We start from the raw sequence: 17530 nt of genomic DNA, 5'->3' as shown, positions 1-17530 counted from the left end.
CCAGTATCATTGAATTCTAAGTAAAGACCAATTTATTTTTAATTTTTTTTCCTTAAAGTAGGGATCATTGAGTAGACTTGAATTTAGTTTCGAAATACCATTCTTTGGTTGTAGGTCAAAATCAACACATTAATATATATGTGCAGGGTCACCTACATCTATTTTCCAAATTGCACAGGTGTTTACTTTGTCCTTATCCTTCCCTAATGTTATGAAATAGTCTATTCTTGTTTATACAGAATGGGGCGGGGGGGGGTAGAATAATGAGTGTAATTCATTCTATCGGGGAAAAGGTCCTCCATATATCAATTAAACCAACATCCTCAAAAAGTCTATTAACTCTCTTATGCAAGGATTTTGTTTCATAGGTTTTTCTATTGGAAGTGTCTAACTTTCATTGTAATTGTAAATTTAAGTCTCCCCCACATATCAGGAGACCTTCTGTTTCCGTTACCATAATATTCGTAATTTTCTGCAAATAACTAATATCACTTCCTTGGGGTGCGTATATATTGAATAGAGTAACTGAATTTCCATCTATATTCCCCCTTACCAGAATATATCTGCCCTCCTTATCTCCCATATAGAATACTTTCTCAAAATTTAGCTTGCTTGAGATAGGAATAGCAACTCCTCTCCTATGCCCTGATTTATATGAGAAGAAAAACGAATTAGTGAAGCCCATTCTCTTTGGTTTTCCATGTTCGTTATCACTTAAGTGATTTTTCTGTAATTGTCACCATTTCCTGTAAAATAGAATGTTACAACGTTTGGTTGGATTTAACAGCCCATTGACATTAACAGAAATGAATTTTATTTCGCCCTTAGCCGTGTGTATTTATCTATCAATATATCATTGAAACTAGCAGAATAAAACTTTATCGATCTACTCCCTGAACAAATTCGAACCAAGAAACGGGAATAATAAAAACAAAACAACGCAAGTGTGATTCCAAGGCTGAGGTCTCTACTGGATGACCCTGGGTTGAGCTAGAGGAAACGTCTAGCCGTGGGCTACGCTCCTCTACCTTCCTCCCTGTGAGTTGGGGGAAAGCCCCATTACACTACTCATGGAAGTAAGTTAATAAGGCTATGTTCATTACACAGAAAAGTTTTCCCTGTGTATTCCTCCCATATATATATTCTCATTCAGGTGGGGAAAAAGGAGTGAGTGAATGAATTTTAAAAATTGAGTATTATGAAATCCACGTTATGATAAGTGTTTCTTGAAATGCGTAGAACTCCGTCTATTTTTGCTTCCGTTTATCCTATCAACACTTTTAAATTTAGCCGAACCTTATGGCTCTTCCGGAGGGGGTGAGGGCTGTCTTCGGAAAACTCACAGACTCTTCTTGATATTGTCTCGCACCTCCTCCCGTCCCCTGCTTCCTCGTTATTCTTACTATTTCCCAAGCAGATCGGGATAACTGCTCAGCCAGGCTTTCCCTCGGTTTGATCACGCTGACGGGCAGCCGTCTGATCCTCATGTCTGTCGTCTGATACAGTTCCATACCATTCTCATAAAACACGCGCAGTTTCGCAGGGTACGGAGTTTGGAATCTAATCTTTCTGAAGCACTAAACCTCTAATCCTTTTTGTTTTTGTGCTGTTTGTTCATATATAATTTAACTCGTTTCACCCCACTGCCGCCGAGAAACACCAAAGTTCACCTGAGATAAAACACTGAGAAGAAACCGGAACCTGATTCTACTGAAGTCCCACAGAAGAAGAAGACATCCCGGGTCACAGATCGGAGTGTTGTCTGCGTGGAGCCTTGGTTTAATCAGTCGCCTGTAAACTACGGGTGTTCTTCGTTACCTGAACCCTGCTCCCGCGTCCGGTTTCACCTATCACCTGTCACCTCGTATTTTTTCCTCCCCTCCCTCTCCCCACCCCACAACTTCTTACTCTGAATTCTCGGCATCCTTCCCAGTCCTGATGAAGCGTCTCTGCCCGAAACGTCGACTGTTTACTCTATTCCATACATGCTGCCTGGTCTGCTGAATTCCTCCAGCAAAGTCCTGACGAAGGGTCTCGGCCTGAAACGTCGACTGCGCCTCTTCCTATAGATGCTGCCTGGCCTGCTGCGTTCACCAGCAACTTTGATGTGTGTTGCTTGAATTTCCAGCGTCTGCAGAATTCCTGTTGTTCACCTATCACCTGTCACCTTGTATTACTTCCTCTCCTCCCCCTCGCCCACCTTATTATTCTGAATTCTCCCCATCTTTTCTGGTTCTGATGAAGTGTCTCGGCCAGAAACGTCGACTATTTACTCTTTTCCATACCTGCTGCCCGGCCTGCTGAGTTCCTCCAGCATTTTATGTGTGTATATGTTGCGTCTTCTTTCACTCTGTCTATCACCCTCGTAATTATATATACCTCTGGCAGGTCACCGTCCCCCTCAAACCTCCTACGTTCAAAAGAATTAAAAGTTAAAGTCCTGATAAAAGTTCCCGGTCAGAAACGTCGACTGCTTACTCTTTTCCATAGATGCTGCCCGGCCTGCTGAATTCCTCCAGCATTTCGTGTGTGTCGCTATTTCCTTGCTGGAAATTTCAGACATCCTACAGAGCCCGGATAGCTCAGTCGGTAGAGCATCAGACTTTTAATCTGAGGGTCCAGGGTTCAAGTCCCTGTTCGGGCGATGCATCAAGAGTTCAAAGTAAACTTATTGGGTCGCCTAGCGATTAGCCGACACGCGTTATATTGCCAGCGATACGCTTCTCTGGTGAAGATTCACAGGAGCCTGAAGTTAGAAGCCCATAGACTACCCACAGATTGGTTCAGGCACCTCGGAGGCGTAGCCCGAAGCGCAACGATATTACAGTTTGTGCGGGGCGGCGGTGAGGGATTCGGAGTTCAACCCGGCCTCCTCTGTAAAACGTCCGTGCGTCGGCCCCGTAGACTGCGTGCTTTATCCCCGAGTGCCCCGGTTTCCTCCCGCAGTCCATGAGGGTAGTTTAACTGGACATTATAAATGGTCCCTTTTTTTGCAAGGGGCTGGCGTTAGATCGGTGATGTTACAGCTTGCTGAGACAGAGCTGCTGAAAGGACCGGTAGAGTCTAATCCGCGGTGTGTCGATTCACAAATAAAGAAAAGAAAGAAAGTAAATCTCCACCTCAGGGCATTGATGGAGTCAGAGGCGCGTCCTCCTCCTCGTTCCCTGAAGCTGATGAGCAGCTCCTTCCGGACGCGGTGGGAAAGGCGGGAGTGTGACGTCACCCCGCAGACTCTCCCGGTAGTCTTCTGCAGGATCCTTGTTGACTTTGAAGAATTAGAGAGCGCAGCGACAGGCCCGTCAGCTCATCGGACCCTTTCCGACCTTCAAACATTTCAGTGCATAACGCCATCACGCGGAACACGGGTATGCAAACCATGTTTTTCACTGTAGCTCGACACGTGTGTTAATAATGAACCAACATGGCAATTTACCACGCACAGAAAACACGCCCGAAGTTTGAGCGGGCGGGGGTTAGTCAGACAGCAGAGGGCGCGTTGGCAGCCGGTGACCCGGAGCCTGGATACACCAGTCTGCAGAGCTTCAAACTTTCAACCTCAGGGTCCACAATTCAAATCCCTGTTTAGGCGCTGAATTCACATCGCACTTGGAGTAACGCCCGAAGATTTCAAGTCCGTGCCTGACGGCCGGGAAGGACAAGCAGGGCGCTTTCTTAAATGTCTGACACCCAGTAGCCGTCCTGCAGAGCGGTGCCAGGAGGAGAGAGAGTCGGTCGGACGTTGTCGAGGCGATCGCTGTTCTGTCGGTGTCAGCCGGAGGGAGGAGCCGGTTGTTGACGTCACGGACCGTGGCGGAGCACGCGCTCCTGTCTGCAGCAGCGGTGTTCAAGTGTGGATGGCTGAGGTTCCCCGGTGTAAATATCACCCACAATTTCCCCCGATCCTGCTGCGGCGAGGAAAGTGCACGGGAAGCTCTAATTCCTCAGATGCCGAAAGAAACTCTGCATGTGTATGGAACCGGAGGAGATAGCAGAGGTACTTAATGAGTACTTTGCTCCAGTATTCACAACGGAAAAGATTCTTGGCGATTCTAGGGATGACTTGCACGGACTGGAAATACTTGAACATGTAGATATTAAAAAAGAGAAAGGGCCGGAGATTTTGGAAAGCATCAAAGTCGGATAAGTCACCGGAACCGAATGAAATGTACCCCAGGCTATTGTGGGAGGCGAGGGGAGATATGGCTGGCTTCTGGCAATGATATTTGCATCATCAATAGAGACGAGAGAGTTTCCGGAGGATTGGAGGTTTGCGGATGTTGTTTCTTTATTCAAGAAAGGGAGTAGAGATAGCCCAGGAAATTATAGACCATGAGTCTTACCTCAGTGGTTGGTAAGTTGCTGGATAAGATCCTGAGAGGCAAGGTTTATGAACATTTGGAGAAGTATAATATAATTAGGAATAGTCAGCCTGGCTTTATGAAAGGTTGTGCCTCAGCCCGATGATTTTTTTGAGCATGTGACTAAACACAGTGATGAATGTAGAGCAGTAGATATAGTTTGTGTGGATTTCAGCAAGGCATTTGACCGCGTACCCCATGCAAGGCTTATTAAGAAATTAAGGAGGAATGGGATCCAAGGGGACATTGCTTTGTGGATCCAGAATTGGCTTGCTCACAGAAGACAAAGAGCGGTTGTAGACGGGACATATTCTGCAAGGAGGTTGGTGACCAGTGGCGTACCTCAGGGATCTGTTCCGGGACCCCTTCTCGTCTTGATTTTCATAAATGACCTGGATGAGGAAGTGGAGGGATGGGTTAGTAAATTTTCTGATGACACCAAGGGCGTAGGTGTTGTGGATAGTGTGGAGGGCTGTCAGAGGTTACAGCGGGACACTGATAGGATGCAAAACTGGGCTGAGAAGCGGCAGATGGAGTTCCTCCCAGATACGTGTAAGCTGGTTCATTTTCTGGAAGCCCGGATAGCTCAGTCGGTAGAGCATCAGACTTTTAATCTGAGGGTCCAGGGTTCAAGTCCCTGTTCAGGCGATGCATCAAGAGTTCAAAGTAAACTTATCGGGTCGCCTAGCGATTAGCCGACGTGCAGCCGTCTGATCCTAATGTCTGTAGTCGCCTCTTCCACTATCTGCGGCGGTTGCACACTACCCTCATAAAACACCCGCAGTGTTGCAGGGTACGGAGTTTGGAATCTAATCTTTCTGAAGGGCTAAATCTCTAATCCTTTGTTTTTGTGTTGTTTGTTCACTCTGTCTATCACCCTCATAATTATATATACCTCTGGCAGGTCACCGTCCCCCTCAAACCTCCTACGTTCAAAAGAATTAAGACTTAAAGTCCTGATAAAAGTTCCCGGCCTGAAACGTCGACTGCTTACTCTTTTCCATAGATGCTGCCTGGCCTGCTGAATTCCTCCAGCATTTCGTGTGTGTCGCTGTTTCCTTGCTGGAAATTTCAGACATCCAACAGAGCCCGGATAGCTCAGTCGGTAGAGCATCAGACTTTTAATCTGAGGGTCCAGGGTTCAAGTCCCTGTTCGGGCGCTAAATTTATATTTAAAATCCAACTGCATCGGAAAACGAGTCAGCAACTTGTCACTGAGACCTCCACGTAGTGTTGAACATGCCGTTTGCATAATTTCCTGGTAAAGCAATGTGAATGTGCAGAAACGCAACAGAGTACAGTGGACTCGACCCGTGACATCAGAAACACACGTCTATCTACGGCCCGTATAATCAAAGTTCAAGGTACGTCAAAGTTTATAGAAAAGTCATTATCAAAGTGCATAAATGTTACCATCTTGCCCTGAGGTTCATTTTCTTGCAGCATTCCCGATCGCTATGAAGAACCACGATGGAATCCATGAAAAACCATTAACAGCAAAGGCTGACAAACAGCCCATTCTCAAAAGGCAACAAACGATGAAAATGCAACGAGAGAAAAAGATAAACAAAATAATAATAACAAAGGAATAAGCAAAAGTTATCGACGACAGAGCTGTGTAAAACACTTCAAGCGCTTCTTGAATTTCACTCAGGTTATTTTTTATAATTTTTGGATCCCTAATTCTATGAATTGTATTTTTGGCTATCTTTTTCTTCAGTTCCACGCCAATATTTTCATAAACTTAGATTCACTTTCATAATGTCTCTGTTTCAGAAACATTCAGTTCTTCCTGATTTCTTGCCTCGCCAAACTATTAATTTCATGCCTTATAATTTTAATTTCCTCTAATGTATCCTGTGCCAAATTCAATTTGCGCTTTTTCTCTAGTTCCTTCAGTCTATTTTGTAATTCCTTTCATATTTTATTCCTTTTTTTTTTCTTTTTGAAGATGTTGCTATAATTTTCCCTCTTAAGACAACCTTGAGAGTATCCCATAGAATGGGAGGTGAAACCTCTCCAGTGTCATTGAATTCTAAGTGAAGACCAATTTTTTTTTAATTTGTTGCTCAATGTAGGGATCATTGAGTAGACTTGAATTTATTTTCCAAATAGCATTCTTTGGTTGTAGGTCAAAATCAACAGCTAAATATATATGTGCACGGTCAGTTATATCTATTGCCCCAATTCCATAGGTGTTTATTTTGTCTTTGTCTTTTCCTCATGTTATGACATAGTCTATTCTTGTATATATAGAATGGGGGGGGGGGCAGAATAATGAGTGTAATCCATTCTGTGGGAGAAAAGATCCCTCCATATATCAATTAAACCAACATCCTCAAGAAGTGTATTAAATCTCTTACGTAAGGAGTTTGTTTCATAGGTTTTTCTGTTGCAAGTGTCTAACTTTCGTTGTAATTGTAAATTCAAGTCTCCACATATCAGGAGACCTTCTGTTTCCGTTACCATAATATTAGTAATTTTCTGAAAGAAACTACTATCACTTCCTGAGGGTTTGTATATATTCAATAGAGTAACTGAGTTTCCATCTATATTCCCCCTTACCAGAATAAATCTGCCTTCCTTATCTCCCATTTCGAATACTTTTTTCAAAATTTAGCTTGCTTGAGATAAGAATAGCAACTCCTCTCCTATATCCTGATTTATATGAGGAGGAAAACAAATCAGTGAAGCCCATTCTCTTTACTTTTCCATGCTCAATAATTTTCATGTGCAAATTAAGAGATTTTCCTGTAAATATACGACATGGGTTTGTTCCTTTTTCATTTTGGATGGAATTTTACTACGTTTGGTTGGATTTAACAGCCCATTGCCGTTAACAGAAATGAATTTTATTTCGTCCTTAGCCGTGTGTATTTATCTATCAATATATCATTGAAACTAGCAGAATAAAACTTACTCGATCTACTCCCTGAACAAATAAGAACCAAGAAACGCGAATAATAAAATAAAAGACAACAAAAGTGTGATTCCAAGGCTGAGGTCGCCAGCAGATGACCGTGGGTTGAGCTAGAGGAAACTTCTAGCCGTGGGAGATAGCCCTTCCTCCCTCTGAGTTGGGGAAGGCCCCCATTACAGTACCCATAAAAGTAAGTTAATAAGGCTATGTCCATTACACAGAACAGATTTCCCTGTATATTCCTCCCATATATATGTTCTCATTTAGGTGGGGGAAAAGGGGTGAATGAATGAATTTTAAAAATTGAGTAATATGAAATCCACGTTATAATAAGTATTTCTTCAAATAGGTATAGTAACGTCTATTTATGCTTCCATTTATCTGATCAATACTTTTAAAGTTAGCCAAACATTATGGCTCTCCTGGAGGTGGGGGAGGGCTGTCTTCGGAAAACTCACAGACTCTTCCTGATACTCTCTCGCCCTCCTACCGTCTCCTGCTTCCTCGGTTCTCTTACTATTTCCCAAGCAGGTCGGGATAACTGCTCAGCCAGACTTTCCCTTGGTTTCATCACGATGACGGGGAGCCCTCTGATCCTAATGTCTGTAGTCGCCTCTTCCACTATCTGCGACAGTTGCACACTATCCTCATAAAACACCCGCAGTGTTGCAGGGTACGGAGTTTGGAATCTAATCTTTCTGAAGGGCTAAATCTCTAATCCTTTGTTTTTGTGTTGTTTGTTCATTTGTAATTTAAACTCGTTTAACCCCACCGCCGCCGAGAAACAGCAAAGTTCACCTCAGATAAAACACTGAGAAGAAACCAGAATCTGATTCTACTGAAGTCTGACAGAAGAAGAAGACACCTCGGGTCATAGATCGCAGTGTTGCTGGTGTGGATCCTTGGTTTAATCAATCGCCTGTAAACTACTGGTGTTCTTCGTTACCTGAACCCTACTCCGCGTCCGGTTTCACCTATCACCTGTCACCTTGTATTACTTCCTCTCCTCCCCCTCCCCCACCTTATTATTCTGAATTCTCCCCATCCTTTCTGGTTCTGATGAAGTGTCTCGGCCCGAAACGTCGACTATTTACTCTTTTCCATACCTGCTGCCCGGCCTGCTGAGTTCCTCCAGCATTTTATGTGTGTATATGTTGCGTCTTCTTTCACTCTGTCTATCACCCTCATAATTATATATACCTCTGGCAGGTCACCGTCCCCCTCAAACCTCCTACGTTCAAAAGAATTAAGACTTAAAGTCCTGATAAAAGTTCCCGGCCTGAAACGTCGACTGCTTACTCTTTTCCATAGATGCTGCCCGGCCTGCTGAATTCATCCAGCATTTCGTGTGTGTCGCTGTTTCCTTGCTGGAAATTTCAGACATCCAACAGAGCCCGGATAGCTCAGTCGGTAGAGCATCAGACTTTTAATCTGAGGGTCCAGGGTTCAAGTCCCTGTTCGGCCGCTAAATTTATATTTAAAATCCAACTGCATCGGAAAACGAGTCAGCAACTTGTCACTGAGACCTCCATGTAGTGTTGAACATGCCGTTTGCATAATTTCCTGGTAAAGCAATGTGAATGTGCAGAAACGCAACAGAGTACAGTGGACTCGACCCTGTGACATCAGAAACACACGTCTCTCTACGGCCCGTATAATCAAAGTTCAAGGTACGTCAAAGTTTATAGAAAAGTCATTATCAAAGTGCATAAATGTTACCATCTTGCCCTGAGGTTCATTTTCTTGCAGCATTCCCGATCGCTATGAAGAACCACGATGGAATCCATGAAAAACCATTAACAGCAAAGGCTGACAAACAGCCCATTCTCAAAAGGCAACAAACGATGAAAATGCAACGAGTGAAAAAATCAACAAAATAATAATAACAAAGGAATAAGCAATAGTTATCGACAACAGAGTTTTGTAAAGCACTTCTAGAGCTTCTTGAATTTCACTCAGGTTATTTTTTATAATTTTTGTTCTTGGATCCCTAATTCTATGAATTGTATTTTTGCTATCTTTTTCTTCAGTTTACACGCCAGTACTTTCAATAGACTTAGATTCACTTTCATAATGTCTCTGTTTCAGAAACATTAAATTCTTCCTGATTTCTTGCCTAGCCAAACTATTAATTTCATGCCTTATAATTTTAATTTCCTCTGATGTATCCTTTGCCAAATTCAATTTGTGTTTTCTTTCCTGGTTCCTTCAGCCTATTTTGTAATTCCTCTATTGTTTTCTTCCTTTGTTATTCTTATATGAAGATATCGCCATAATTTTCCCTCTTAAGACAGCCTTCAGAGTATCCCATAGAATGGGAGGTGAAACCTCTCCAGTATCATTGAATTCTAAGTAAAGACTAATTTATTTTTAATTTTTTTTCCTTAAAGTAGGGATCATTGAGTAGACTTGAATTTAGTTTCGAAATACCATTCTTTGGTTGTAGGTCAAAATCAACACATTAATATATATGTGCAGGGTCACCTACATCTATTTTCCAAATTGCACAGGTGTTTACTTTGTCCTTATCCTTCCCTAATGTTATGAAATAGTCTATTCTTGTTTATACAGAATGGGGCGGGGGGGGGGGGGTGTAGAATAATGAGTGTAATTCATTCTATCGGGGAAAAGGTCCTCCATATATCAATTAAACCAACATCCTCAAAAAGTCTATTAACTCTCTTATGCAAGGATTTTGTTTCATAGATTTTTCTATTGGAAGTGTCTAACTTTCGTTGTAATTGTAAATTAAAGTCTCCCCCACATATCAGGAGACCTTCTGTTTCCGTTACCATAATATTCGTAATTTTCTGCAAATAACTAATATCACTTCCTTGGGGTGCGTATATATTGAATAGAGTAACTGAATTTCCATCTATATTCCCCCTTACCAGAATATATCTGCCCTCCTTATCTCCCATATAGAATACTTTCTCAAAATTTAGCTTGCTTGAGATAGGAATAGCAACTCCTCTCCTATGCCCTGATTTATATGAGAAGAAAAACGAATTAGTGAAGCCCATTCTCTTTGGTTTTCCATGTTCGTTATCACTTAAGTGATTTTTCTGTAATTGTCACCATTTCCTGTAAAATAGAATGTTACAACGTTTGGTTGGATTTAACAGCCCATTGACATTAACAGAAATGAATTTTATTTCGCCCTTAGCCGTGTGTATTTATCTATCAATATATCATTGAAACTAGCAGAATAAAACTTTATCGATCTACTCCCTGAACAAATTCGAACCAAGAAACGGGAATAATAAAAACAAAACAACGCAAGTGTGATTCCAAGGCTGAGGTCTCTACTGGATGACCCTGGGTTGAGCTAGAGGAAACGTCTAGCCGTGGGCTACGCTCCTCTACCTTCCTCCCTGTGAGTTGGGGGAAAGCCCCATTACACTACTCATGGAAGTAAGTTAATAAGGCTATGTTCATTACACAGAAAAGTTTTCCCTGTGTATTCCTCCCATATATATATTCTCATTCAGGTGGGGGAAAAGGAGTGAGTGAATGAATTTTAAAAATTGAGTATTATGAAATCCACGTTATGATAAGTGTTTCTTGAAATGCGTAGAACTCTGTCTATTTTTGCTTCCGTTTATCCTATCAACACTTTTAAATTTAGCCGAACCTTATGGCTCTTCCGGAGGGGGTGAGGGCTGTCTTCGGAAAACTCACAGACTCTTCTTGATATTGTCTCGCACCTCCTCCCGTCCCCTGCTTCCTCGTTATTCTTACTATTTCCCAAGCAGATCGGGATAACTGCTCAGCCAGGCTTTCCCTCGGTTTGATCACGCTGACGGGCAGCCGTCTGATCCTCATGTCTGTCGTCTGATACAGTTCCATACCATTCTCATAAAACACGCGCAGTTTCGCAGGGTACGGAGTTTGGAATCTAATCTTTCTGAAGCACTAAACCTCTAATCCTTTTTGTTTTTGTGCTGTTTGTTCATATATAATTTAACTCGTTTCACCCCACTGCCGCCGAGAAACACCAAAGTTCACCTGAGATAAAACACTGAGAAGAAACCGGAACCTGATTCTACTGAAGTCCCACAGAAGAAGAAGACATCCCGGGTCACAGATCGGAGTGTTGTCTGCGTGGAGCCTTGGTTTAATCAGTCGCCTGTAAACTACGGGTGTTCTTCGTTACCTGAACCCTGCTCCGGCGTCCGGTTTCACCTATCACCTGTCACCTCGTATTTTTTCCTCCCCTCCCTCTCCCCACCCCACAACTTCTTACTCTGAATTCTCGGCATCCTTCCCAGTCCTGATGAAGCGTCTCTGCCCGAAACGTCGACTGTTTACTCTATTCCATACATGCTGCCTGGTCTGCTGAATTCCTCCAGCAAAGTCCTGACGAAGGGTCTCGGCCTGAAACGTCGACTGCGCCTCTTCCTATAGATGCTGCCTGGCCTGCTGCGTTCACCAGCAACTTTGATGTGTGTTGCTTGAATTTCCAGCGTCTGCAGAATTCCTGTTGTTCACCTATCACCTGTCACCTTGTATTACTTCCTCTCCTCCCCCTCCCCCACCTTATTATTCTGAATTCTCCCCATCTTTTCTGGTTCTGATGAAGTGTCTCGGCCCGAAACGTCGACTATTTACTCTTTTCCATACCTGCTGCCCGGCCTGCTGAGTTCCTCCAGCATTTTATGTGTGTATATGTTGCGTCTTCTTTCACTCTGTCTATCACCCTCGTAATTATATATACCTCTGGCAGGTCACCGTCCCCCTCAAACCTCCTACGTTCAAAAGAATTAAAAGTTAAAGTCCTGATAAAAGTTCCCGGCCAGAAACATCGACTGCTTACTCTTTTCCATAGATGCTGCCTGGTCTGCTGAATTCCTCCAGCATTTCGTGTGTGTCGCTATTTCCTTGCTGGAAATTTCAGACATCCTACAGAGCCCGGATCGCTCAGTCGGTAGAGCATCAGACTTTTAATCTGAGGGTCCAGGGTTCAAGTCCCTGTTCGGGCGCTAAATTTATATTTAAAATCCAACTGCATCGGAAAACGAGTCAGCAACTTGTCACTGAGACCTCCATGTAGTGTTGAACATGCCGTTTGCATAATTTCCTGGTAAAGCAATGTGAATGTGCAGAAACGCAACAGAGTACAGTGGACTCGACCCGTGACGTCAGAAACACACGTCTCTCTACGGCCCGTATAATCAAAGTTCAAGGTACGTCAAAGTTTATAGAAAAGTCATTATCAAAGTGCATAAATGTTACCATCTTGCCCTGAGGTTCATTTTCTTGCAGCATTCCCAGTCGCTATGAAGAACCACGATGGAATCCATGAAAAACCATTAACAGCAAAGGCTGACAAACAGCCCATTCTCAAAAGGCAACAAACGATGAAAATGCAACCAGTGAAAAAATCAACAAAATAATAATAACAAAGGAATAAGCAATAGTTATCGACGACAGAGTTTTGTAAAGCACTTCTAGAGCTTCTTGAATTTCACTCAGGTTATTTTTTATAATTTTTGTTCTTGGAACCCTAATTCTATGAATTGTATTTTTGCTATCTTTTTCTTCAGTTTACACGCCAGTACTTTCAATAGACTTAGATTCACTTTCATAATGTCTCTGTTTCAGAAACATTAAATTCTTCCTCATTTCTTGCCTAGCCAAACTATTAATTTCATGCCTTATAATTTTAATTTCCTCTGATGTATCCTGTGCCAAATTCAATTTGTGTTTTCTTTCCTGGTTCCTTCAGCCTATTTTGTAATTCCTCTATTGTTTTCTTCCTTTGTTATTCTTATATGAAGATATCGCCATAATTTTCCCTCTTAAGACAGCCTTCAGAGTATCCCATAGAATGGGAGGTGAAACCTCTCCAGTATCATTGAATTCTAAGTAAAGACCAATTTATTTTTAATTTTTTTTCCTTAAAGTAGGGATCATTGAGTAGACTTGAATTTAGTTTCGAAATACCATTCTTTGGTTGTAGGTCAAAATCAACACATTAATATATATGTGCAGGGTCACCTACATCTATTTTCCAAATTGCACAGGTGTTTACTTTGTCCTTATCCTTCCCTAATGTTATGAAATAGTCTATTCTTGTTTATACAGAATGGGGCGGGGGGGGGGTGTAGAATAATGAGTGTAATTCATTCTATCGGGGAAAAGGTCCTCCATATATCAATTAAACCAACATCCTCAAAAAGTCTATTAACTCTCTTATGCAAGGATTTTGTTTCATAGGTTTTTCTATTGGAAGTGTCTAACTTTCATTGTAATTGTAAATTTAAGTCTCCCCCACATATCAGGAGACCTTCTGTTTCCGTTACCATAATATTCGTAATTTTCTGCAAATAACTAATATCACTTCCTTGGGGTGCGTATATATTGAATAGAGTAACTGAATTTCCATCTATATTCCCCCTTACCAGAATATATCTGCCCTCCTTATCTCCCATATAGAATACTTTCTCAAAATTTAGCTTGCTTGAGATAGGAATAGCAACTCCTCTCCTATGCCCTGATTTATATGAGAAGAAAAACGAATTAGTGAAGCCCATTCTCTTTGGTTTTCCATGTTCGTTATCACTTAAGTGATTTTTCTGTAATTGTCACCATTTCCTGTAAAATAGAATGTTGCAACGTTTGGTTGGATTTAACAGCCCATTGACATTAACAGAAATGAATTTTATTTCGCCCTTAGCCGTGTGTATTTATCTATCAATATATCATTGAAACTAGCAGAATAAAACTTTATCGATCTACTCCCTGAACAAATTCGAACCAAGAAACGGGAATAATAAAAACAAAACAACGCAAGTGTGATTCCAAGGCTGAGGTCTCTACTGGATGACCCTGGGTTGAGCTAGAGGAAACGTCTAGCCGTGGGCTACGCTCCTCTACCTTCCTCCCTGTGAGTTGGGGGAAAGCCCCATTACACTACTCATGGAAGTAAGTTAATAAGGCTATGTTCATTACACAGAAAAGTTTTCCCTGTGTATTCCTCCCATATATATATTCTCATTCAGGTGGGGAAAAAGGAGTGAGTGAATGAATTTTAAAAATTGAGTATTATGAAAGCCACGTTATGATAAGTGTTTCTTGAAATGCGTAGAACTCTGTCTATTTTTGCTTCCGTTTATCCTATCAACACTTTTAAATTTAGCCGAACCTTATGGCTCTTCCGGAGGGGGTGAGGGCTGTCTTCGGAAAACTCACAGACTCTTCTTGATATTGTCTCGCACCTCCTCCCGTCCCCTGCTTCCTCGTTATTCTTACTATTTCCCAAGCAGATCGGGATAACTGCTCAGCCAGGCTTTCCCTCGGTTTGATCACGCTGACGGGCAGCCGTCTGATCCTCATGTCTGTCGTCTGATACAGTTCCATACCATTCTCATAAAACACGCGCAGTTTCGCAGGGTACGGAGTTTGGAATCTAATCTTTCTGAAGCACTAAACCTCTAATCCTTTTTGTTTTTGTGCTGTTTGTTCATATATAATTTAACTCGTTTCACCCCACTGCCGCCGAGAAACACCAAAGTTCACCTGAGATAAAACACTGAGAAGAAACCGGAACCTGATTCTACTGAAGTCCCACAGAAGAAGAAGACATCCCGGGTCACAGATCGGAGTGTTGTCTGCGTGGAGCCTTGGTTTAATCAGTCGCCTGTAAACTACGGGTGTTCTTCGTTACCTGAACCCTGCTCCCGCGTCCGGTTTCACCTATCACCTGTCACCTCGTATTTTTTCCTCCCCTCCCTCTCCCCACCCCACAACTTCTTACTCTGAATTCTCGGCATCCTTCCCAGTCCTGATGAAGCGTCTCTGCCCGAAACGTCGACTGTTTACTCTATTCCATACATGCTGCCTGGTCTGCTGAATTCCTCCAGCAAAGTCCTGACGAAGGGTCTCGGCCTGAAACGTCGACTGCGCCTCTTCCTATAGATGCTGCCTGGCCTGCTGCGTTCACCAGCAACTTTGATGTGTGTTGCTTGAATTTCCAGCGTCTGCAGAATTCCTGTTGTTCACCTATCACCTGTCACCTTGTATTACTTCCTCTCCTCCCCCTCGCCCACCTTATTATTCTGAATTCTCCCCATCTTTTCTGGTTCTGATGAAGTGTCTCGGCCAGAAACGTCGACTATTTACTCTTTTCCATACCTGCTGCCCGGCCTGCTGAGTTCCTCCAGCATTTTATGTGTGTATATGTTGCGTCTTCTTTCACTCTGTCTATCACCCTCGTAATTATATATACCTCTGGCAGGTCACCGTCCCCCTCAAACCTCCTACGTTCAAAAGAATTAAAAGTTAAAGTCCTGATAAAAGTTCCCGGTCAGAAACGTCGACTGCTTACTCTTTTCCATAGATGCTGCCCGGCCTGCTGAATTCCTCCAGCATTTCGTGTGTGTCGCTATTTCCTTGCTGGAAATTTCAGACATCCTACAGAGCCCGGATAGCTCAGTCGGTAGAGCATCAGACTTTTAATCTGAGGGTCCAGGGTTCAAGTCCCTGTTCGGGCGATGCATCAAGAGTTCAAAGTAAACTTATTGGGTCGCCTAGCGATTAGCCGACACGCGTTATATTGCCAGCGATACGCTTCTCTGGTGAAGATTCACAGGAGCCTGAAGTTAGAAGCCCATAGACTACCCACAGATTGGTTCAGGCACCTCGGAGGCGTAGCCCGAAGCGCAACGATATTACAGTTTGTGCGGGGCGGCGGTGAGGGATTCGGAGTTCAACCCGGCCTCCTCTGTAAAACGTCCGTGCGTCGGCCCCGTAGACTGCGTGCTTTATCCCCGAGTGCCCCGGTTTCCTCCCGCAGTCCATGAGGGTAGTTTAACTGGACATTATAAATGGTCCCTTTTTTTGCAAGGGGCTGGCGTTAGATCGGTGATGTTACAGCTTGCTGAGACAGAGCTGCTGAAAGGACCGGTAGAGTCTAATCCGCGGTGTGTCGATTCACAAATAAAGAAAAGAAAGAAAGTAAATCTCCACCTCAGGGCATTGATGGAGTCAGAGGCGCGTCCTCCTCCTCGTTCCCTGAAGCTGATGAGCAGCTCCTTCCGGACGCGGTGGGAAAGGCGGGAGTGTGACGTCACCCCGCAGACTCTCCCGGTAGTCTTCTGCAGGATCCTTGTTGACTTTGAAGAATTAGAGAGCGCAGCGACAGGCCCGTCAGCTCATCGGACCCTTTCCGACCTTCAAACATTTCAGTGCATAACGCCATCACGCGGAACACGGGTATGCAAACCATGTTTTTCACTGTAGCTCGACACGTGTGTTAATAATGAACCAACATGGCAATTTACCACGCACAGAAAACACGCCCGAAGTTTGAGCGGGCGGGGGTTAGTCAGACAGCAGAGGGCGCGTTGGCAGCCGGTGACCCGGAGCCTGGATACACCAGTCTGCAGAGCTTCAAACTTTCAACCTCAGGGTCCACAATTCAAATCCCTGTTTAGGCGCTGAATTCACATCGCACTTGGAGTAACGCCCGAAGATTTCAAGTCCGTGCCTGACGGCCGGGAAGGACAAGCAGGGCGCTTTCTTAAATGTCTGACACCCAGTAGCCGTCCTGCAGAGCGGTGCCAGGAGGAGAGAGAGTCGGTCGGACGTTGTCGAGGCGATCGCTGTTCTGTCGGTGTCAGCCGGAGGGAGGAGCCGGTTGTTGACGTCACGGACCGTGGCGGAGCACGCGCTCCTGTCTGCAGCAGCGGTGTTCAAGTGTGGATGGCTGAGGTTCCCCGGTGTAAATATCACCCACAATTTCCCCCGATCCTGCTGCGGCGAGGAAAGTGCACGGGAAGCTCTAATTCCTCAGATGCCGAAAGAAACTCTGCATGTGTATGGAACCGGAGGAGATAGCAGAGGTACTTAATGAGTACTTTGCTCCAGTATTCACAACGGAAAAGATTCTTGGCGATTCTAGGGATGACTTGCACGGACTGGAAATACTTGAACATGTAGATATTAAAAAAGAGAAAGGGCCGGAGATTTTGGAAAGCATCAAAGTCGGATAAGTCACCGGAACCGAATGAAATGTACCCCAGGCTATTGTGGGAGGCGAGGGGAGATATGGCTGGCTTCTGGCAATGATATTTGCATCATCAATAGAGACGAGAGAGTTTCCGGAGGATTGGAGGTTTGCGGATGTTGTTTCTTTATTCAAGAAAGGGAGTAGAGATAGCCCAGGAAATTATAGACCATGAGTCTTACCTCAGTGGTTGGTAAGTTGCTGGATAAGATCCTGAGAGGCAAGGTTTATGAACATTTGGAG

The 17530-nt window shown here is 43.6% G+C and overlaps 4 non-coding genes across 4 annotated transcripts; all 4 read left to right on the top strand.

The window, feature by feature from the left end:
* The first annotated feature begins 2571 nt into the window (after positions 1-2571).
* On the top strand, positions 2572-2644 carry trnak-uuu (transfer RNA lysine (anticodon UUU)). Its single transcript has one exon. It is a non-coding gene; the product is annotated as a tRNA-Lys (tRNA).
* A 2289-nt stretch (positions 2645-4933) lies between these two features.
* On the top strand, positions 4934-5006 carry trnak-uuu (transfer RNA lysine (anticodon UUU)). Its single transcript has one exon. It is a non-coding gene; the product is annotated as a tRNA-Lys (tRNA).
* A 439-nt stretch (positions 5007-5445) lies between these two features.
* Positions 5446-5518, top strand: trnak-uuu (transfer RNA lysine (anticodon UUU)). The gene has a single exon. It is a non-coding gene; the product is annotated as a tRNA-Lys (tRNA).
* Positions 5519-15700: 10182 nt separating this feature from the next.
* trnak-uuu (transfer RNA lysine (anticodon UUU)) lies at positions 15701-15773 on the top strand. The gene has a single exon. It is a non-coding gene; the product is annotated as a tRNA-Lys (tRNA).
* Positions 15774-17530: the final 1757 nt, after the last annotated feature.

Source organism: Mobula hypostoma, chromosome 31, assembly GCF_963921235.1.
Source record: "Mobula hypostoma chromosome 31, sMobHyp1.1, whole genome shotgun sequence".
In the NCBI taxonomy this organism is placed as follows: Eukaryota; Metazoa; Chordata; class Chondrichthyes; order Myliobatiformes; family Myliobatidae; genus Mobula; species Mobula hypostoma.
The sequence above is the reverse complement of the archived record's forward strand: the minus strand, read 5'-3'. Positions and strand labels throughout refer to the sequence as shown.